Below are 23,598 nucleotides of genomic sequence, written 5' to 3'. Positions count from 1 at the left end.
TGATATACAGTACACAACCAAAAAAGATTGGTCCAGGGGGAATAGGGAATAGGAAATTAATTCCCTAATTTGTAAAGCTTGTACCATTTTGCCAGTAATAGCCTTGTAAGAGATGCGACGTTAAAAGTGAAATACATAAATAATAGTGAAACATCGTGTACGTAAACGATTCTATACTTTCTGACGGTTACACTACGTATGTATGTAAGTGCTGGGAATATTATCCTCGGCGACAATCCAGTAGATTAGTTCTTAATGCAGCTCCCTCGCGGCAACGCAGAACCGCCGCGCAATTAAACGAGTCTCGGATGAAAATTACCAGCGTGACCACCACTCGATAGAGATCTTATTACGTATACTTGCTGGTATACTGTCGTCTAACAAGAAGGCTTTCCACGATGATTGTTTCGTCAGAACTAGCACGGACTCGTTCCATATTAATCCGCAGTCTTAACCGAAAATTAGGAATCTCTTTGAAGATCCACGTTGCTCGCTAGCATTATCGTGAGAACATCACATTCTTTTTATTTTCCAATTTATTCTTCAATGTTTTATACCAGACGGATTGTTCAGCAAATACAATATTACGTAACTTCAGTATTACATAGTTTCTAAATTCTTCAGGAACATTCTTTACGAAAATTATAAACTATTTTCAGGCCCTCTATATCACGATTACATAAGGAAGGAAGTAGTACAAAGAGGTAACCAGTATCTACTTGCAGTATTAGCAAAGCTTTATTTCTTCTCATAATCTGGGCATTGCCATATAACACGTCTGGACAACTGGTGCTCCGAGAGTCGGTGACACGTACAATCGGCTACTCCCACTATTTCGCTCTGACCTTACTTGCCTTTCGGAGGACAGTTGTGCCGAGGCAGAAAAAAATCCATTTTATAAATTTTCAATTTTTATAAGTAAAATTATTTTTGTATTGCCTAACAGTGAGTGCATAATGTGCCAAAATCCGATTTTTTTTTTAAATTTTTGTACAGAGGGAATTTCTCTCCTGGGAATTCCGCCTATTCCGCCTATTATTGAATACTTAGGGGTCTATAAGTTATATGGGTTATTACACATAGCTTAAACTATTAACTGGCAAAAATAATTTTTCAAAAACATCATTTAACATCAAGTAATATGGGCTAACCGGAAGTTTCTTTGCGTTGCGCTCATTTTTATTTATGGAGGAATACAAAAAATTCGTTAAAAGACTTTGGTCTGGCACTAATCGCTATGACTAGGTATAATATTGGACCAACTTTGTGTAAAAAATCTCGACATCCTTCGGCAGCCCTTGATCGCAATTTAAGTTTAAATATTAACTTTCAGAATTTCCAAGAATGAATCACGCGGAAGTTACTCGGTTATTGGAGTTTTTGGATACAATTTTTTAAGGATATATATATACAGGGTGTCCCACATAAATGGGAACACCTAAATATCTTTCGTATTTACAGTCCTATCAGAAAACTTCAGAGGACAAAGTGACACTATTGCAGGGGGGCAATATAATGGTGAAGAAAAAAATTTTTTATGTCGTGTTTTTTAATAAAATTTCAAGGTTACCGATGTTTTTTTAAATGGAATAGTATATTTTTTTTACGATAGCATGATAGACAATAAAAAACTGAATTTAGTGGATACCACCTTTTTGACCTTGACATGACCTTGAGCAAGAATAATCATGTTGAAGCGGATGAAATGTGGAAGATTAAAACTTACGTGTTTCAGCAAAGATTGCGCGTTGTTTACGTCGGGTTCGCCTTTACATATCATAACAAATGTTCGAAATGTTGACCATCCTCATTTATGCAATGTTGCAATCTTTTAATAAATGATCTGTAGGCATTGTTGATTTCCTGAGACGTAATTGAAGCACATGCTGCAGTAATCCTTTGCCGCATATGCTCTGGCGTTGAGGGTTTATCTTTGTACACAATACATTTTATCTTGCCCCATAGATAAAAGTCCAGTGGTGTCAGATCCGGAGAACGGGCTGGCCATGGAATTGGTCCTCGTCGCCCAATCCAGCGTCCAGGATATTTCGTATTTAGCACCGTTCTAGCAACTTTAGAATAATGCGCTAGACAACCAGCATGTTGAAACCACATGCGCTCCCGATCGAATAACGTAATTTCTTCTAAAAGGCCCGACAAATCCTGGCGTAAAAATGCAGCATATTTTATACCAGTAAGAGTTCCTTGTATAAAGTATGGGCCTATTATTGGCCTCCTTTTTTTACATAAACATACGCTGTTTACTGTGAAAACTATTTCGAACATTTATTATGATATGTAAAGGCGAACCCGACGTAAACAACGCGCAATCTTTGCTGAAACACGTAAGTTTTAATCTTCCACATTTCATCCGCTTCAACATGATTATTCTTGCTCAAGGTCATGTCAAGGTCAAAAAGGTGGTATCCACTAAATTCAGTTTTTTATTGTCTATCATGCTATCGTAAAAAAATATACTATTCCATTTAAAAAAACATCGTTGACCTTGAAATTTCATTAAAAAACACGACATAAAAAATTTTTTTCTTCGCCATTATATTGCCCCTCTGCAATAGTGTCACTTTGTCCTCTGAAGTTTTCTGATAGGACTGTAAATACGAAAGATATTTAGGTGTTCCCATTTATGTGGGACACCCTGTATATATACAGGGTGAGTCACCAAGCGTTAGCACCTCAAATATCTTTGTTGTTTCTAAAGATACGTAAAATATGGTAAGGACAAAGTTGAATGGTACAATGGGGCTGACACGATGCAAAAAAAAATTTTGTTTTTATGTCATTTTTTTGGAGATATCAAGGTCACCTTGACTTTTTTAAATGGAACCACCCTTTTTTAAACACCTACAATGATAGTCCCTTTCATTAGGAATTCAGTGACTATAATTAGTCCAAGGTCATTCAAGGTCAAGGACAGAAAAAACGTATAAAACTAAAATATGGAAGCAGAATACCTGTATTTTATAAATGTTCGAAATGATGGCCGTCTGCGTCGTTACATTGTTGTAAACGAGCTCTGAAGGAATGTTGAACTCTGATAAGTGTGTCCGACGTGATATTCGTACATGCTGTGATGATACGCTAACGCATATCTTCAACTGTTGTTGGAGAATCCGTGTACACGGTCTCTTTTAGCAGACCCCATAAAAAGAAATCCAGTGGATTTAAATCAGGCGAACGTGCTGGCCATGAAACTGTTCCGCCTCGTCCAATCCAACGGTTTGGATATCGAGAATCCAACGTTTCTCTTGCTACTCGTGCATAATGAGCAGGACAACCGTCATGTTGGTACCACATATCGTAGCGATTTTGTAAAGGGACATCTTCTAACAAAATTGGCAGATCTTCTTGCAAAAATTGAGCGTATTTCTGTCCCGTCATCATTCCGTTAACGAAATATGGTCCAATTACTTTGTCGTTCAAAATACCACACCACACGTTTACGCTACATTGTCGTTGATGATCAATTTCTCGCAGCCAGTGCAGATTATCCACAGACCAATAATGGGCGTTCCGTAGATTAATTGAGCCATGATTAGTAAATGTTGCTTCGTCCGTAAACAAGACATTAGAAAAAAAATGAATGATTTTGAAGCAATCCCCATTGACAAAAGTTAATTCTATTTTGAAAATCATTCCCGTGCAATTCTTGATGGAGCGATATGTGGAACGGATGAAATTTATGTCGGGCCAGAATTCGTATTACGCTACTTTGACTTATGCCTGGTTTCCGGGAAATTTTTCTCGTACTCACGTGAGGATCGACAGCTATAGCTGCTAAAATATTAATTTCATTGTCTTCATTAGTCGTTGGGATTCTTCCGTTTGTGCTGTCTTGCATGTACACTTCCAATACTTCGAAACAACCTGTACGTATTAGTGAAAGTATGTCTAGAAGGAGTGTTTCGCTCGGGGTACCTTTCTTCATAAAGTAGTCAGGCCTGCACTGCATTTTTTCTACATTCACAGTAAATCGTGATCATATCACACTTTTCAGTCATCGAATATAACATAGCGGAATCGCGTTTGGAAACATACTGATAGTAAATAAGAATGCTGAATAACATTGAATGACCTTAGTATGTTTACTTTAACTACGACCATAGTATGTTTACTATTTCCTACAAGTCTCAACCGTGATAAACGTATTCTGCTTCCATATTTTAGTTTTATACGTTTTTTCTGTCCTTGAACTTGAATGACCTTGGACTAATTATAGTCACTGAATTCCTAATGAAAGGGACTATCATTGTAGCTGTTTAAAAAAGGGTGGTTCCATTTAAAAAAGTCGAGGTGACCTTGATATCTCCAAAAAAATGACATAAAAACAAAATTTTTTTTTGCATCGTGTCACCCCATTGTACCATTCAACTTTGTCCTTACCATATTTTACGTATCTTTAGAAACAACAAAGATATTTGAGGTGCTAACGTTTGGTGACTCACCCTGTATATACATATATAGCATAAATAATAAAGAAAAATGTGAAAGAGTTAGTTAGAATTAATTGTTTAAATAAAAAAATTTAATAATAATTTCTTTATATTAAATAAACAAAGTTTTCAGTCATTAGATCACTGTTTTTGGCCAAAAGGTGGCAAAAAATTCGTAAAAATGAAACTTTCCGACATATTTGGTACCGTTTTATCGTATATTGTATAGTGTGTGGTTACTATCGTTTGTATATGTTTAGTGTTGTAATCGGATTTTTAATATTTCCCCATAATAAACTGTAACAATAGAATGAATGGATTCTTGCATCTATCATTTCAAGAGGTACCATACAGCAGCGGTGAAAATTGATGTTTTAGGTGAAATTTGTAAGGGATGTATTTAATAACAATTTTGATGTTAAATAAACAAAGTTTTCGTTCACTGGACCACTGTCACAAAAATGCAACAGGCATTTTTCTGACAGCGTTTCAATGAGCGCTATAAAAGTAATTTATGTAACATAAAAAAAATTATTATTAAATTTTTTTATACATAAAGGATTAATAAATCATATGCATAACATTTTTCTTTATTATTTAGAAATATTTCTAAAAAATCTACCTAAAACTCTGAACCTGAAATTGTGACAATTGATATTTAAACTTTAATTGCGGCCAAGGGGTGTCGAAGGGTGTCGAGGTTTCCATGAATAAAAACTGAGCAGAGAACAGAGATTTCCGATTAACCCATATTACTTAATGTTTAACAACTGTTTAACAATATTTCCACAAATTTTCAAACAAATTCGTTGGATAGTTTCGTTTTTATGGATTTTTTCCCACTTTTTGGCCATGTGGCACCACTGTGGCGGCGCAGAACCGGGCTTCTTCCCCACCGTCGCTGCGCGACCTCCACCATTAATTTGCCGGTTCTCCCACTCTTTAGTATCACTCCTACCTTGACTTTATCTCCAGAGCCGGGAAATTGGGTCCCGCGGGCTGCACGCTATTTTTTCCATAGGATACCAGTCGAATGGTGGGAGACGCTGGTAAGCACTGGGAGCGGGGGAAAGAAACTGTATGCGGCCCATGGGCCGCCAACTGGCAGGTATTCCCCTCTCGCGCTAGTGCGAATCGGTTTGGCACGGCAGGCCGGACGGGCGACCGGAGCGCGACAGTGGAGGTAGCCGATTCTACATCATGTAGAATCCTGTAGAATCATGTAGAATACATAACATGGTTCAAGTCTTGAAATTTTGCTACTCGCCGGCAAGCACTCTCAGCTATAAAATTAACTCTTGCTGACGAAGGATTTAAATGATAATGGTTGGAATGACATCTATTAACAATCACTACAAAATCTCTGGAAACTCCAAGTCCAGTATACTATGGTTTACTTTTATCCTTCTGATAAAATCGAAAGTAGTTCGTACCTTTAACTAGACCTTGCTATTTAATTAGAAGGTAGTCGACATTCTTGCTCGAATTTTAAAATCTCATAAATTTTTAACAAATATCACGCACATTTCTTTTTCTAGAAATTGATTTTCAATGAATTTCGTTACCCACTTAAAATCAAATTCTGGAAAGTCTCCGCGTATTTTCATTAACAAGAATGTTGTTTCATGAAAATAGAATTCCGGAATTCTTATCACAATAAACGGCGACGAGACAATACATGCTCAAGATAGAACTACCCACTAATAAGTGTTCTACAAAGTGTTTTCGTAGCTCCGAAGCGGTCGCATGTTCCATTATCGGTTCAATCTCTTTAATCGTTCACGTGGTTACCGTTACCTTCGATAACTTTTTCCAACGTCGTGTAAGCTCGTATGCACATATATCGCCGCTTTATCAAAATTTGTTTCATTCCCCATTCCTAAATGATTTTTCTGTTGAATAGTTTTCCGTTGGGAAAAATAAGTACTGGCGATAAATCTAAAGACTATAAATCGAGTTTCAAAGTCTCGCATTGTTCAACAAAAGTAAAACACTCCAATAATGTTACCTGCACAGCTTGCAAACAATTAGAAATGTTACACGACTGCTTTCGAATCTGAGAATCGAGTAATGTCATTTTAGTAGTAAAAACTAAAATTGCAATGTAATCTCTTCTGATTGTGTTATTCTTCGAAGTTGAAACGACTACAAAACATCTCGGAGAGAACAGTTCTCGCGTTCCCCTCGGTTCTTTGTTAATGAGATTTTGCAAATCATTTTTGCAAGCCTACGTTCTCTTATACAATTATTTTGTAATGCTGTTATTTACAGGGCTGCGTCTATGTATAAGAAGCAGAAGCAATTATACCAGTGAATATTTTATTGTATTATGTTGTATTAAACATATAGTTAATTATTTAACCAGTAAGTGAGATAAATTACTTATTTAGAAGATAAACGAGACCCCTGTGAACATATAAAGAGGAAACAATGACTGGTGGGTGGAATTTGACGAGTGTCGAGCCGTTAAATGATACCAACTATTTCCTGTGAAAGGAGAAAATCGAAGAAAGATATTATGGAAAATCGATATTATGCAAGAAAGCGATGGGGGTACAGCCGCCTATTAAACCGCAACCTTCAAAAGAAGAATACAATGAGAAATTCATCAAATGGAACGAACGGGATAATGATAATCATTCAGCCAGGGTGAATACGATGTCAAAGGCGCAAGTATTAAAATGTTGTAATGAGAAATACGCGAGCAATTTATACAACGCGATCAAATATAATATGACGTCGGAAACGGAACAAATGAAAGCAAAAAGGTTATGCGAAATTACAAATTTACGAATGAGAAAGTGTTGACGACTACATTAATAGAGCGAAGGGTCTGAGGAATCGATTTAGACAGAATTAGGAAAGGCTGAAGAAGAACACTAATTGAAAATGTTACAATTCTGGAAAACCAAAAGAAGACAACTGTCAGAGATATTCGAACGGCTTTAAACAAGAAAAAGTTAAACAAGGACAGCAAAGGGACGAAATAACAGAGAGAGACGAGGAAAGTTAGAAGAGGTTAGAGAAGAGGTTAGAGGAAAGTTAGAGAAAGTTAGAGAGGAAAGTTAGAGAAAAAGGAAAAAACCATATATATTACATGTTATAACTGTGGAAAAAAGGAGCATCTAAAACAAAAAATGTTTTCGTTTTCAGGGATTTGGGGATGTATGTAGCAGCTGAGTGTATAGAAATCGAAAAATAGCGAATTCGTCGGAGAAAGAGGACAAAGAGATGGATACGCTGGATTCAAAAGAGATTCCAATGGTGAGAAACAACACGTGAATGAGGCAAAGGTAGAGGTGGTGAAGCTATGATGAAAATGACAATTTTTACGAAGATGCAACAATGGACGAGATTCTTGAGGAAAATGTACAAGAAAGGAGGAGGATCAAATAGACAAGGTGCCAGAAGAATCAAGATGGGCAAATTCGAGTTGGAACGAAAGGAAGACCGAAAGGAACAACAAAGGATGTTATGAAACTGCGTAGAGAACATTCATCTGAAAGAAGAGGACCAACAAAAATCAGAAAAATTAAGGGAAAAACATTCTGCAATGTTGATAGTGGATGGAAAAATGCCAAAGAATATAAATCAAGCGAAAAAATCGAAAGATTGGAAGAAAAAAGAATTGAATTCCATAAAGAGACATCGAGTATTAGAAAACTAGTCTATTTCTAGAGTAAAATAGACTATAAAGAGTATTTTTTATTAACTGTAGCCATGAATATCAGACCAAAGAAGGGAAATTAAACTGTTTGGACCAGCCCGGGAATTCGTTAGATTTGAATCTAATTGAAAGTTTACGAACCACCTGAAAGGCCAGTGTAGTAAGAATATACCATTCCACCTACATCCATTGACCGAAGCTGTTAAAGATTAATTGATTCTGTACTAAAGTAGGCCAAAGAGGACACCATTTTTCATCAACAAATGACGCCATGATGCCGAATTCGGAAGATCTAGAACGCTTCCGGAACGAAGAGCACTTACAACTGATGCCTGGTTCAATACACGTATGCATACGAATGTATAACACTTGAAATTTATATTCATAGGACTCCATTTTATTCAAATTTTGCTCGATGGTTCCATTTGAACAATTATTTTTTATTACTTTAAATAGAAAGTACTTCAAACTGCCCTTCGCTTATTACAACGTAATTGGAAGTTATCTTCTTAACTGTGGAATGACACAATAGTATAAAATGAACCTATTTTTTTTTCTTTTTTTTTCTTTTGAACGACTAAAATCATCGTTTATTATTCGCCCTCTTTTATCGTGTTGGTATAAAGTTTAGATTCTAAACTATGAGCATTTTACTTGACAATTGTACAACAGTATTATCATCGGTCTGCACCAAGAAAGAACGACGAACAACATTTATGCCTGAACAGAGAAAATTATGTTTGTGTGTATCTGTAGATCGCAGACAAGGAGGCAGGGATTGCGGCGGAAAAAATGATTACCAGAAAATTGCAGCTTCCGATAGAGCAGCTATAACGCGGTTCATGGATCATTTCCCCGTTCCTTATCGTAATCGCAAGTACAAGCCCACTCCGCCCGCGCCCGTACCTTCTACCAGAAGATCGATACGTGCTTTCAAAGTTCCATGAAGTGATTACGAATTACAGGATTTCAGATTCACACGCCAACGCTCTGGTCTGCTCTTTTTCTTCGGAAATAGAAAACATTTCTGGATGGACCTTTCGCATTCGTTTCCACGAATTTACATCATTCGAACGTGAAACAGAGACAAACATTTTAGAATTTAGTCGTTTGTTATGAAAGTTGGGTAACTCCATTGTTTTCCATTATTCGGATGTCTTAGAATAAATATTATACCACGATTTTCGTAAGAATACATGGAGTTACCCCACATTCATCATTAATCAATTATAATTTCATCAGTTTAATTTTTCTTACTTTTGAGATACTCTTCTCATTATTCGTTTGTAACGTCAAGTAAGCATCTATATAATAACTTGAATTAACAACCTGTGTTACTATCTGAAGCCAACACAAAGTTATCCATTACTAAATAGTAACACTCCCACTGGCTCGAATAACTAGTCAATAATCAAATTAGACTTATAAATGGCCAAGGCTAACAAGTGTACTAAATATTTTGTAAATTGTCGAATACTGCATGAAACGTATAGTTTTATAACAAATGAATACAGCTCATAAATATTAGGTCTGACGATATGCCACAATCACCAAATAATAACGCAGTTAATGTGAATATCATCTTTACGTTACCTACAATGGAGGAACTTAGCAACTCGACTAATTGTAAACAGCGGCCGATTTATACTTCTGTCGTCCAAGGACAGCTATCTCTACACCTCAGCTCTCCTTACAGGGCCAACTACTTCCTCATTCACTCCCTTTTACGCTTTCTCCCCATAGGCTTATCAATACCACAAAACACAAAATCATTAGTACTACCCTAATTTTGTTTAATCTATTTTTCAGATATGGAGGGGAGTTAGGTACTTTCATTCTGCATTCCCCTCCCGTAGGCTTTAAACGATTTCTTGTGATTTTATATAACGTTATAGAAACATGTTATTTTTATTTTTAAATTGGTTAACATTTTTATTTATTTCTTTTTATTGTTGTGACTTGTGCTTTTGGTATTTTTCCAAACATTCCCTGGATTTTTCCGCTCTAGCTCCTATAGCATCCTCCTCCCTCCCCCAAATCCGCCTCTGATTGTAAGACAATAATGCATAGCAAATAGAGAATCCCACTTTCATAGTAAATAATTTTGCATTTTTAGTTATCAATCAATACTATGATTAATACTTGGTTAATTTAATAATAGTGTATACACTTGAATGGTAACATCCGAATGACAAATTAATAATAAATTATAATAATTAATGACAAATTAATTAAACTAATAATAGATTATAATTTCTCGTTAACTAGAAGCTAAAACAATATGAAAATGAATTTTTCAAATGTAGTGTTGTCCCTCTTTCAGAATAAAGGGCTCCATTCATGGTCAGCAATAATGGCAAATCAGTAACTAACAAATCTGATTGTACCTACTAAATATTTGAAAACTCAAAGTTTGCAAAAAAATTCATAGCTTCGAGCTTTCACTCCTACTGTAAGGTAAATTGTTATTTAAAATGTGATCGCGTGTGATCCGTGGTTATTGTTTTTATTGTTTCATGATGCCGATTTTATATGCATTGTTTAAGTAGAGGTGTACAAATGTAAGTTTGAATGATTTTATTTAACCAAGAAACATCTAAAAATACTTTATAAAATTTCATTTAATATATCAATAATCCAAGGTATTTCCAAAAGTGTAAACCAAAAAAAAAATAATTAATAACAATTACAATAAAATCTATTTTAAGGTGAATGTTTTCGAGCGTACATTGTTTCGTTATGATTATAATATTTAACTCCTTTATTGAGCTCATACGTTAACTCTTTACTCCACTGATATTCAACTTGTAGCGGCTAGCGGGGCGCCGGAAGAGAAATCTTCAGCGCACCAGCACCAAGAAAGATTTATGGTTTGCACAGCATAAGACGCTATTTGTGAGAAAACGTCTTTAACGTTTTTGGCCGCTTAGCGGACAGATGTGTCCTTGTAGTTCCTAGCGACGAACTCAATAGCGCAAGTGGACGCCATAAATTTTGGGTAGTCTAAGGGTCTCCAGCCTAGAGTGTCCCAGCGACGCGTGCCTGGTTTCTATCACCCGGGAAAGCTGGGCCCGTTGACGTAAGCCAGCAGTCACGTACCGCACTTAGCACGGGGCCCGGAAGACACCCCGCTGCATCACCAAAATTAGATTTTTAACAGAACGACACGCTCACCCTTCTCACGCACGAGAGGCGTGGAACGTGGGCGTGTTATGCAAAATGCACGGATTGGTGGAAGTTCCCCGCAAGGACTTCCACCAATCAGCCGACAAGCATTTTTGAAGATATAAGGCAGAGACTACCGACGCGAAGAGGAAGTCACGAAGTCGAGACACAGCCGCGTATCCGCCGAGTGACTTAGAGTCTAGTCCGGTCGTTGCTAAGTTGCAATACAGTTCAACCGCGAGTCTAAGCGAATCGCCGGTTTTAGTTGAACCACCCCGGACGCTCTCGCGACATCACTCTTTATTGTAAATAAAGGACTCAGTCACGCACACCTGATTTTGAACACTTGTTCTAAGGCACCCGCCTTATATAACCCTGTTCCTTCAAACTCTTTGTCGCAAATCGAATTGTATTCTGTTTTCGCGTAATCTTTCATACACATATGTAGTTACCAATACAGTACGCTTGTATTAAATGATTTCAGTGAAAAGAAACTTTCAACACTATTTACATGCAAAAATTCGATAATTTCAAGGAAACCAGCGAGTCAGTGAAATAAAAGGAATTCCGATAAGGTTTTATAGAAAATAAAATTTTACTACTTCTTACTTCCTAGGTTACATTTTCCCTTTGAATTCTTGTTGTTGAGTCACTATTTTTACCGGTGCACGTAGAAAAGTTATCCAATGGCTTTACTGGCGTTATTAATTACGTTTTTGATATGAACTGCTACAATTTTAGAAGAAAAAGTAGGTAAAAGTTATAAGAAACAGGTGTTACATGTGTGCGTCATTCGATCGAGAAAGGAAAACTTGCAGCCACGGTTTCGTTTAATTAACTCGGTAATCGAGGCCCAGGATCACCTTGTAAAAATTTCTCTCAAACCTTGTAGAACTTCATAGCAGTTTTATGCCTTGGTTGATCGCATGCTAGGCTCGGTCGAGACCAACAGTTTTACGGTACTTTATACTTGGCGCGAAGTTATCGTTAATTGCTTATAATAATGCAACGCTCGACAAGCTTCTGATGAAACCCGTATAAATACGTTGCAGCAAGATTCTTGGCTCGGTTTTATTTTTTCACAAGGTTCAGCCGACAAGTTAGCTAACCAGTACGATGCGCAGCATGGAAACTTTCTGCCGATGGAGATCAGCTTTGGGCGTTATCGGAACAAACTTTTCCTATTTGCTCTGGTCTTTCATTTTACAAGGAAATTATACACTATCGGGACGAGCTCTTATCATTATGAAACCCAATGCAACATACGGAACATCATTTATATAAAAAGAACCTCTGATATTAACCATCATCCGTCCCTTCCTTTCTCAACTCAGAGGGGTAAGCAACCCTGTAAGCCTAATAAAATGGTGTTGGTCTAACATTTCTTTTTCTCATATAAAAATTACTATAAAAAAATAATTCTTTGAACGGGGTCATGAAGCAACATTTTAGCATTATATGTTGTATTACATTACCTAACTCTAAAATGTTGATAGTCCCTAAAAAAAAAACTTTTTTTTACTGTATCTTTGTATGCACGAAAGAATGTTAGATTTACTTCATTTTATTAGGTTTACAGGGTTGGTAGGAAGTTAACACGTTCGCGGACGCAAATGCTATAGCATTCATTTTCATAGTGATGCAAAACGACGTGAATGCTATAGCATTCAAATTTTAAAGCCAATTTTTATTCATTTAATTTTATACAACCTTAAGTTTTTGTAATTAATATACATTTCAAATTGAAATTTGTTTTTATAATTAATATACATTTAATTTGTCATTACTAATGACAGTTAACTTATTATTATTGTTTATTTCTAATCAGATTTCGGATAGTACAAGTAGTTTCAAGAAAAATTGCCTGTCTATTTTTGCAGCTCACTGAAATTGTTACTGTCCGTGAACGTGTTAATAATAATAATAATAATAATAATAATAATAATAATAATAATAATAATAATAATAACAATATACATTATAATTAAATGAAATATGATATAATAATGATAGCCGATGGCTTCTAATGTCAAATTAACTTTTTATTATCGAATAACAGAAAAATGTAATGAAGAATATGAAAATGTAAGAAACCTTGCAAATCATTTTCAAATATACCTACCATTTACGTTATTCAACATCTTTATTTTCTACTTTCATTTTCACAAAAAGTGGAAGAATAACCGATTAATATTAACATATATGTATGTATGTACATTATATAAATAAGTATAATGTGACCACAAATGTTTCTGAATTCCACCACGGATTTGATGTCATGTGAAGTTAAGACAAATACATATTACTTTCCATTGGAAATACTGAAGGTCATCTTCGTTGCACGAATTCTGTTACTTATAAAAGAATAAAACTTTCTCATCTTCCTATTTTTCGAAAAAGAATATATAAAAAGAACACTAAGAAATACCTTCTATTATTTTAAATCGTGTACGTTTAGTCGTATTTAGTTTAGTTATTTATATCCTGCATTTGTTGATGTCCTTTTATACGCATACTTAGACAGCGGATCTTTATGCAAAATAAAAATTTTTTTTTATGTCTCATATTTAATATATTTCATATTGTTACGAGTGTCGATATGTTACGAAATCGACACGTCGCACTGTGGTCCAGATCAAGGAATTAGCTGTTCATTTGATAAAAAAGCAACTTGCTTGTTGTGGCGTCACCAACGTCGTAAAAATTGAGGTAGTTACGATGTGACGCGTGCTCGCACAATCTTTTGGATGTATGCAAGCTGGTTGTAGGGTTATGGTCACAACACTGTTTAGTAACAATATATATGTATTTAACGAAAGCGGATGGTTACTGTACAGCAAAGTGATTGCAAAAAAGAAGCGATAATACAGAGGCGAGACTTCGTTGGTATCTGACGAGAACGGAGAAGAATCTTAAGAACGTTGACTAGATAGATTCCCTCCGCGGATAGGGTTCGAATAGTGGGGGACCAATAATTGCATTTAGGGGGCGGTTTTCGGCATTATGCAACGCCCACGAGCTGGTAGACACTTGGCAGAGTCCGTCTAAGGAAGACGACACCAAGTCCCGCGTGTCTGGAAACCGTCCCATAAATTACGGGCCCCCTGGCGCTACAAGTGGGTCTACGCTGCGTCACGTGCCATCGAGAGCGGTACGGTCGAGCGGATTTTGACCATGAAAGTGCGCTGACATTTACCAGTCGCACCCTGGTCGTAAAGACATAAATTTGTTAAGGATGGAATAGGAGACTTTCTCGAAAGTGACGCAGCGTAAACTCAGACTGAGATTGGGGTTGGCGACGCAACACGCCGCCCCCCTTGAACTATTTAGTTCAATTGCACACGTTCGTAAAAGGCAAAATGTGGAATAATAGGTTTACAAAATATCAACAAGAATACAAACAATAAAAAAGGAATTTAAGGCGGTATCTAAAATGTAGGCGATTGTTGAGTATAAAACACAATCATAACTGCAGTAACTGCGAACTACCTTGAAGTTGATAATATACGTAACGCAAAAAGTAATATATCTAAAGTAATCTAAGTAGATCTAAAGTAATGTTAATGTTTAAAAAAATGAATATCATAGCCATAAAAATACGAAGAATAATAAGTATTACAAACGCAAACGGATATAAGTACACTATAGTATAATTAAGAGTCCATAAGTAGTGGGCATACTCGCTTAACACTACGTTTGTATGTTCCGCTCACAGTTTTTACGGTCACAACTCGTATAACGTTATCATCACCGGGATGGAGTTCGATAATACGTCCCAAGTGCCATTGCATTGGTGGAACGTTGTCTTCCTTCAAGATTACAAGGTCCCCAATCCTTGGCTGCTGCGATGATGATGTTCGCCATTTGCTACGTATACTGAGTTGGTTTACATATTCCTTATGCCATCTCGCCCAAAAATGCTGCTTCACCCTTTGGATGTGTTGCCATGTTGACAACTTATTAGAGGATACATGCTGTAAATCATGCTCAGGTATGCTCTTTAGCGAATCACCTATTAGGAAGTGTGCAGGGGTGAGGGCAGATGTGTCGTTTGGATCTGAAGACATAGGAGTTAGCGGTCTGGAATTTAATATCGCCTCAATTTCAATTATATAGGTATTTAATTGTTCATATGTGAACAATTGATCACCAACAGTTCGAATCAAATGATGCTTAAAGGACTTGACTAAGGCTTCCCACAGGCCACCGAAGTGGGGTGATCGCGGGGGGGAAAAATGCCACGTGACACCTTCGTTTGTCAAATATTGTGTCACCCTATGAACAAATGTTTCATTTTTTAAGAAATCAAGAAGATTCTTTAACTCATTGTTCGCGCCCACAAAATTAGTAGCATTGTCAGAATAAATATGACGTGATTTACCACGTCGAGAGAAAAAACGTTTCAGACAGGCTATAAACGATTCCGTGGTCAGATCACTGACCAATTCCATGTGTGCTGCCTTTGTTGCAAAGCATACGAATACGCAAACATATACCTTTATCTTTCCGCGATTTCGAAATTTCTTTTCCTTGACAAATAAGGGTCCACAATAATCTACACCCGAAATTTCAAATGGCCTGCTTTGTTGTACGCGATTTTTTGGCAAATTTCCCATAATATAGTTCATGTCCGAAGGGCGAGCCCTCTGACATCTAATACACTTCCGGATTATATGACGTGTAAAATTTTTTCCATCGATGATCCAATACCTTTGTCGGACTACATTTAATGTGGATTGCACACCGCTATGATAATTTTTAATATGATGCTCGCGAATGATTAATTTGGTAACATGGTGTGTTCGCGGTAACAAAATCGGATGTTTTTGATTGTAATCTAAAAGCGAATGATGCAATCTTCCGCCTACACGAAGAATCCCTTGCTCATCCAAAAAAGGATTTAAATTAAGAATTTTGCTGCGTTTGTCAAGTGTCTTGCCCGAGTTTAACGCATCTATTTCTCTCTTGAAATGTTCGTGCTGTAACGTCTTTATTATTTGATCGTGTGCATGATTTAATTCTTCAACATTAATCTTGCCATGTCGAATGTACTTTTTGGAAGCATTATTATAAAATCTATAACAATAAGCTATAACTCGCTTTAGCATTACAAAGGACGAAAATCGAAGAAATAGTTCGTTATTGCAATTTATCGTTAATGCAGTAATTGTCCGTAATTCGGGTACCTTCGCTGAAGGCATTGGTGACAATGGCCATGCGTCCTCTGATTGATGTAACCATGAAGGACCTTGAATCCATAATTCATTGTTTAGAAATTCTATTGGATTTTGACCACGCGAAATAGCATCTGCTGGATTTTGTTGCGAAGGTACATGTCGCCAGTCATTCGATTGTGTAACGGCTTGTATCTTTGACACACGATTGGCTACGAAAGTTTTTAAAGTGTTCGACGATGTATTGATCCAACATAAGACAATTGTCGAATCCGTCCAGAGCCTTGTGTAATTAAATTGTATGCTGAGCGCCCTTTTTACATTTACGTATAATTTTGATAACAATACTGCAGCGCACAATTCTAATCTTGGAATTGTAGTTGAGCTCAAGGGAGCCACGCGCGATTTGGATGCTATTAAACGGACGGTAGTACTACCATCTGCTTGTCGAGAGCGGATATATATACAGGCACCGTAAGCCTTTTCGCTGGCATCGCAAAATCCGTGAAGTTGGATTTCCGATGCCGCTGTTGCAATAATTTTTCGTGGCATTTTAAACTGTGATAGGCACGACAATTGCTGTTTGTAATCTTCCCAATCTGAGTATATATGTTGTGGGACAGATTCATCCCAATCTAGTTTAGCCTTCCATAAATCCTGCATGATCATTTTGGCTTTAACAATGACAGGCCCTAATAAACCTAGTGGGTCAAATAATTGCGCTGTACTTGACAAAATTGTTCTTTTTGTAATACGAGAGTTGCTAGTATTCATGTTTGTCGAATATGTAATAACGTCGGTAGATGAGTTCCAAAGCACACCGAGCGTCTTGACAATTGAATTAGAATTTATTTCGTGTGTGTCCTTTAAAGATTTGTCCACTAAATCCTTAAGTAAGGACGTCTCGTTCGAGGCCCATTGCCTTAAATGAAATTTAGCTTTGCTTGTAAGTTTTATCAATTCGTCTCGTAATTTGACAGCTTCTTCATAGGTAGACGCTCCGGTTAATAGATCGTCTACATAAAAGTCATTGACAATGGATTTAGATGCTAATGGATAAGGCCTTCCCTCATCTTGCACTAATTGCTGCAGAGCGCGTATCGCGAGGAACGATGCTGATGCTGTACCATACGTAACAGTGTCAAGTCTAAAAGTTTTTATTTGTTCGTTTATATTTTCACGCCACAGGATCTTTTGATAAGCTGCATCATCCTGATGCACGAGTACTTGCCGATACATTTTCTCAATATCAGCGGTCAAGACATAATTATGTAAACGAAAGCGTACTAGGAGAGAGAATAGATCATCCTGTATTGTAGGCCCTACTAATAAAACATCGTTTAAAGAGAGCCCATTCGAAGTGATGGCAGAAGCGTCAAAAACTACCCTAAGTTTTGTAGTTAGACTGGATTGTTTGAATACAGGGTGGTGAGGCAAATAATAACCGTCTTTCCTGCAATCATTTTTGGAAATATCAGTCATATGGCCTAAGACTCGATATTCCTGTATGAACCTTGAATACTCTTGCTTTAAAGCAGTATTTTGAATCAGACGTTTTTCTAAATTGTAAAATCTCTTCAAGGCTATTTCATAAGAAGTTCCTAGGTTCGATTTGTTTGGTGCAAATGGTAAACGTACGATATAACGTCCTGAAGAATTGCGACTTGTATGTTCTCGGAAATGAGATTCACATAATTCTTCCTCTTTAGAAGCAATTTTTTCTGTAGGATACTCCTCAAGTTCCCAGAATTTCGCGATTTGGTCATCTATAGATGAAGTAGATAAATGGCATTTTATCGAATTCAAAGCGGGCTTGTTGGAAGGAATTGTTCCAGACAAAATCCACCCCATAACAGTTTTTTGTAAAACAAGCGATTTTTTGAATAAATAAATTTGACCAACAGACAGCAATTGATAAAATAATTCAGCGCCTAATAATGCATCTATTTTCGATGGTTTATGATACTCCGGATCAGCTAGCTGAATATTCTTCGGAATATTTACAATAGAACGGTTGATTTGTTGCGTAGGCAAATAGCATGCAATTTGTGGAATTGTGTAAAATCTTATTTGTGCCTTATAATTAGACGTTTTGGATGCGATAGTAGTTCGTACGGTATGTTTAATACGCGATTCCACTTGATTTATGCCAAATACTGGCACATCAATGCTCGTTTTAGGTAACTTTAATTTATTTGCTAATTCCTCGGTTATAAAATTTACTTGTGATCCTGAGTCTAATAAAATTCTGCAATCATGTTGAACATTTTGATTGTCCAGTATAAAGGCGCGTGTCGTAGAAAGCAAAACTTCGGATGGAATAGAAGCAGTTAGTGACGTATGCGATTGCTCGGCTGGAGCTTCGCACGAATTAGATGCTAAACTATTATTAACATCTTCGGTGCGATGTAATAGGGTATGATGTTTGCGCTGACATTTCTTACAAGTGCCACAATAACATTTGCTGCACGAATGCCCCGCCTTTAAACAATTAATGCATAATTTGGCGTTCTTTGCAACGTTAAAGCGATCGTTTATTGATAAACTTAAAAAGCGTTCACAGTTTTGAATGTTATGCGATTTGCTGCAAAGTTGACATTTAACGATTTTTTCTTGCGTTGAAACATAAGATTGATGTCCCGACCTAGAACTGCGCTCCTGGTTTAAGACTTTATTGCTTGCCCTGGCAGGTAGCTGTGCCCTACCTGTTTCGTGTGGGTTTTCCAAATGCACAACGGCATCGTCACGAGAAAATTTCAAAAGGAAATTTAATAAATCGTCAAGCTTCGGAAGATCCTGATCATTCAAAGAGCGATCCCATTCACGGCGAGTCGTCTTATCTAATTTTGAAGTGATTATGTAAGTCAGTATTTCGTTCCAACTATGAACTGGTACCGAAATAGCCTTTAGAGCATTTACATGTTTTTCCGTTGCGGTAATTAACGAGCGTAATGCTACCGGATCATCATGCGTAAGGCTTGGCAATTCGAATAATGATTTTAAATGAGCCTGTATGATTCTTCGTGGTTGAGTACACCGTTTTACTAATATAGACCATGCTACCAAATAATTTTCCTTGGAGGCGCTTAGCGTATCGATAACACTTGCTATTTCTCCATGCAAGGAGTGCTTCAAATAATGACATTTTTGCACGTATAATAAGTCTTCGTTTTCATGGACCATCGATAGAAAAGAGTCATGAAAACTTTGCCATTCGAGAAGATTGCCATCAAATGTCGGTAATTTAATTTTCGGTAAAATTCCATTACCCTTTACGTTATCGTTTGCATTATTTCGCCTTGTGTCAGACTTTTCCGAAGGCGCTGCATTTTTAGAATTTTGTAATTTATCCAATGATTCCGCACAAGCATAATACGAGTCTTCAAATTCGATAATATGGCTTTGGTAATCGCCTGATTCGTCAAGGGCTTCGAGTTCGATAATTATACTATGAAAGTTATCGTAAAGTTCAGTTATTTTAGACTTTCGTACATTTAATGCGGATATCTCCAAAGAACTAGTCAGCGAATTTTTTATTCTCGTTAGCTGAGCTTTAATTGATGCACACTGGCGTTTAAGAGTTTTCATTTGTTCCGACATGATTTCGGCTATATTAAAGAAGATGGATATGGAGTCAAGGACTGCGAGAGTTATACAAGGATATTAAAGGTGATTCAGAGCTTACCGAACGATGATATTACAGCCCTCACAAGTTGTAGAGAATGCGATGGCTGCTTCGTAGAGAATGTCGGACGAGATGGTGTTGAAGAGAAGTTGCACCTTTTTCCACAGCAATGTGCTCTGCTTCAGAGAATGACGTGGTGTTGACTGTGTTGTGGGTTGATTCCCGATGAGCAGCACCTTCCCAATCTGCCAATTGTTGTTAGGCAGCTGCGTCTCCTCGATGCCTTCTTCTCCAGTGGTATATAAATTGAAACAGCTACGCTTCCACGGCAGCTCTTTCCCAATCAATGCAATATCAATGCACCAAGCTTCGTCGAATACGTTCGGTGTTTGTATTTTAAGCTCGTTCAGGTTTTAATCCGTTTCGAGGGAACCATGTTGTGGCGTCACCAACGTCGTAAAAATTGAGGTAGTTACGATGTGACGCGTGCTCGCACAATCTTTTGGATGTATGCAAGCTGGTTGTAGGGTTATGGTCACAACACTGTTTAGTAACAATATATATGTATTTAACGAAAGCGGATGGTTACTGTACAGCGAAGTGATTGCAAAAAAGAAGCGATAATACAGAGGCGAGACTTCGTTGGTATCTGACGAGAACGGAGAAGAATCTTAAGAACGTTGACTACACTCTGCACCACGAGAGAACCGTACCGCGAGAAAACCGATTTTCGTTCGTCGCTGCGCATCTTCGCCCTGATTGGTGGTATTCCCACTCCGTACGCTCCCTTCCCAATGCACAGCACATGCGCGCAGTGACGCCACGCCATACCGGGTGTTTACACAGTATGGTCACGATTTCCTATACCCTATATTTCCATGCTAATCCGTTTAATTACGGTACGCCGCGTATATGAAGTGGTGTGGGAGTTGTGAGGTTCGCAGCGCCTTCCGCGGCCAGTCAAGCTGCGCGAAACGGTACGGTTCTCTCGTGGTGCAGAGTGTAGATAGATTCCCTCCGCGGATAGGGTTCGAATAGTGGGGGACCAATAATTGCATTTAGGGGGCGGTTTTCGGCATTATGCAACGCCCACGAGCTGGTAGACACTTGGCAGAGTCCGTCTAAGGAAGACGACACCAAGTCCCGCGTGTCTGGAAACCGTCCCATAAATTACGGGCCCCCTGGCGCTACAAGTGGGTCTACGCTGCGTCACGTGCCATCGAGAGCGGTACGGTCGAGCGGATTTTGACCATGAAAGTGCGCTGACATTTACCAGTCGCACCCTGGTCGTAAAGACATAAATTTGTTAAGGATGGAATAGGAGACTTTCTCGAAAGTGACGCAGCGTAAACTCAGACTGAGATTGGGGTTGGCGACGCAACATTGCTCATATCGATGTTTATCGAATGTATGTTGCTTCTTAAATGTCCATGACATTCGAAAACGGTGAATTTAACGAGATTTATTAAAAATTGTAATTAGAACAAGCATTTAAAAATCGACACTTTATGAATCCTATTTTTCACCGAAAAATTATCTCATTTCTTATTGATTGTTCGGTCCCACACAGACCGAACGTGAGATTTACCACGTAAACACGGTCGGCTGCAATAGCCACTTGACACTTGAGGCGATTGCGACGGTCCCAAGATTCGAGTGTCAGCGGACACCACTTCGAGACCTCCGTGAGCGAGTCCATTGATAGGGCTATATACAATATCTCGTTTTTCCAGACCATCTTTCCCATATCCTTCACACCTAATCCATTTAGATAATCTAAACACAGTTCCACCAAATCGCATCCCTACTCCGACGACCAATGCACCACCCACTAACCAATAGAAGAAGAGTCAGAGTCAACATTATAGACGACACGACACCGAACGGCAGAACGCTAAAATACCTCGAACGGAGAACAAATCGCTAACACAGACAACACGTATCGCTCGAATCAAGAACACAAATCGATCTCGTCGAGAACACAACTATCGCTCAGACAAACTCGTTGTACACATAATACCTTGTCAACCGACTTGTGATTGTTAAGTTTTTAAATATATCGAATTGTTATTCCAAAACGTCGAGTTCCTTTTAAATAGACGTGGTTACCCCGTAACTTCGTCACGGCCCCGAATATCGTTCGCGAGCACGCGAAACGGGAGTTACGACCCCGCGAAGTCCGGCAGGCGGACTGACGACATTTCGGACGCCTCATTGATGTTCTGGAGAATCTATTGAATACTATGTGTCCATTTTTGTTTCAAATGAATAGTACTTGTCTATATTGGGAGTATATCTTGTGTACTGAGATTTAATGTCTACAATTTATTGAAATAACAATGCTTAGTAAAGTGAAGAGAGTCTTCAAAGTTTTCTATCATTGGTAAAGGATATCTTTTGAGTTCCTTATAGGTCTAAAGTGCATTATTTTCAGTATACTTTTCCCTATAAAAAGTTTCCGTAAAAAAGTTAACCCTTTGCACTCGAACCTGTTTTAACTACAAAATGAAACATTTTTTCCGGCCTAGAATATTTCTCTTCTAGATATTTACTTTCATGTTATACATACGAAAATGGTACAATTTACTCGTGCAATACTGAAATGTTTAGTAATTTATTAAATACAAATAAATTTAATAATGTGAAAAATATTTTGAATAATGATACAGCAATTTTTAGTAGCGCCTTACAGTCGCCATTCGAGTGCTAAGGGTTAATATTGTTTAAAGCGCCTCTGTGATCGGAACTGCGCGGAGGATTAAAAGGTTGTTAAGGTTACCATATGATTCTTTTAAGATAAAATCGCCAAATAATCGCAATTTAAGATAAAAAACACATTATCTTCAGAATTAAAGATTATTTTGTTATTTTAAAACCGCTAAGGTCAAAACCTGAAAGTCGAGGGTAGAAATCATTTTCCGCGAATATTTTGGAAACTACTGCCAATAAGGAAATGGTGTACATGGCAAAATTGTGTGTCTTTTTATAAGAAATACACCTGCAAAGACACATGTCAAATATCACCATTTGTTTCAGTGATGTACTAAATATAATTCATTATTCACATGTTATCGCAAGTTTTCGGGCATTTCCGACACTCTGACAAGAAAATGTTCCCAACAAAAATTAATCAGTCTTCTATAGAGTTCAATATAAAAAATTAAAAAAATTTTTTTGTTAAATAAAAAATTAACGTCACATTGATTTTTCAATCGTCACTATATATTTTTTACTTAATAATGTTATAGTTAACGTCAAGACGAATCCAATTACCTACATTACTATGGCTTTAAGTCTTGAACCAATGCTAAAATCTTTGTGAACAGCTAATTCTTCGATCTGGATCACAGAGTCGGTTGACGAACGCCGTTGTGGGAAGACGCAATGCTGATCGCAAAGGAACTCGCAACAATATGTTTAATAGGTTTTAAACAATATAGCACTACATTGTTATAAACATCTAATTCTATACTTAAAGTAACGATGATTAAATCATCTAGAAAATGTTTCTAGATT

The 23,598-nt window shown here is 37.3% G+C and overlaps 1 long non-coding RNA gene across 1 annotated transcript; it reads right to left on the bottom strand.

Annotated features, from left to right (window-relative positions):
* Positions 1 to 1,409: 1,409 nt before the first annotated feature.
* Positions 1,410 to 2,184, bottom strand: LOC143363658 (uncharacterized). Its single transcript, XR_013083864.1, has 2 exons — positions 1,983 to 2,184; positions 1,410 to 1,902 (listed from the first exon to the last, which is right to left on the bottom strand). It is a non-coding gene; the product is annotated as an uncharacterized LOC143363658 (long non-coding RNA).
* Between the last annotated feature and the right edge of the window lie 21,414 nt (positions 2,185 to 23,598).

This window comes from Halictus rubicundus, unplaced genomic scaffold (assembly GCF_050948215.1).
Source record: "Halictus rubicundus isolate RS-2024b unplaced genomic scaffold, iyHalRubi1_principal scaffold0084, whole genome shotgun sequence".
Classification (NCBI taxonomy): domain Eukaryota; kingdom Metazoa; phylum Arthropoda; class Insecta; order Hymenoptera; family Halictidae; genus Halictus; species Halictus rubicundus.
This window is presented reverse-complemented; position numbering and strand designations above follow the sequence as displayed.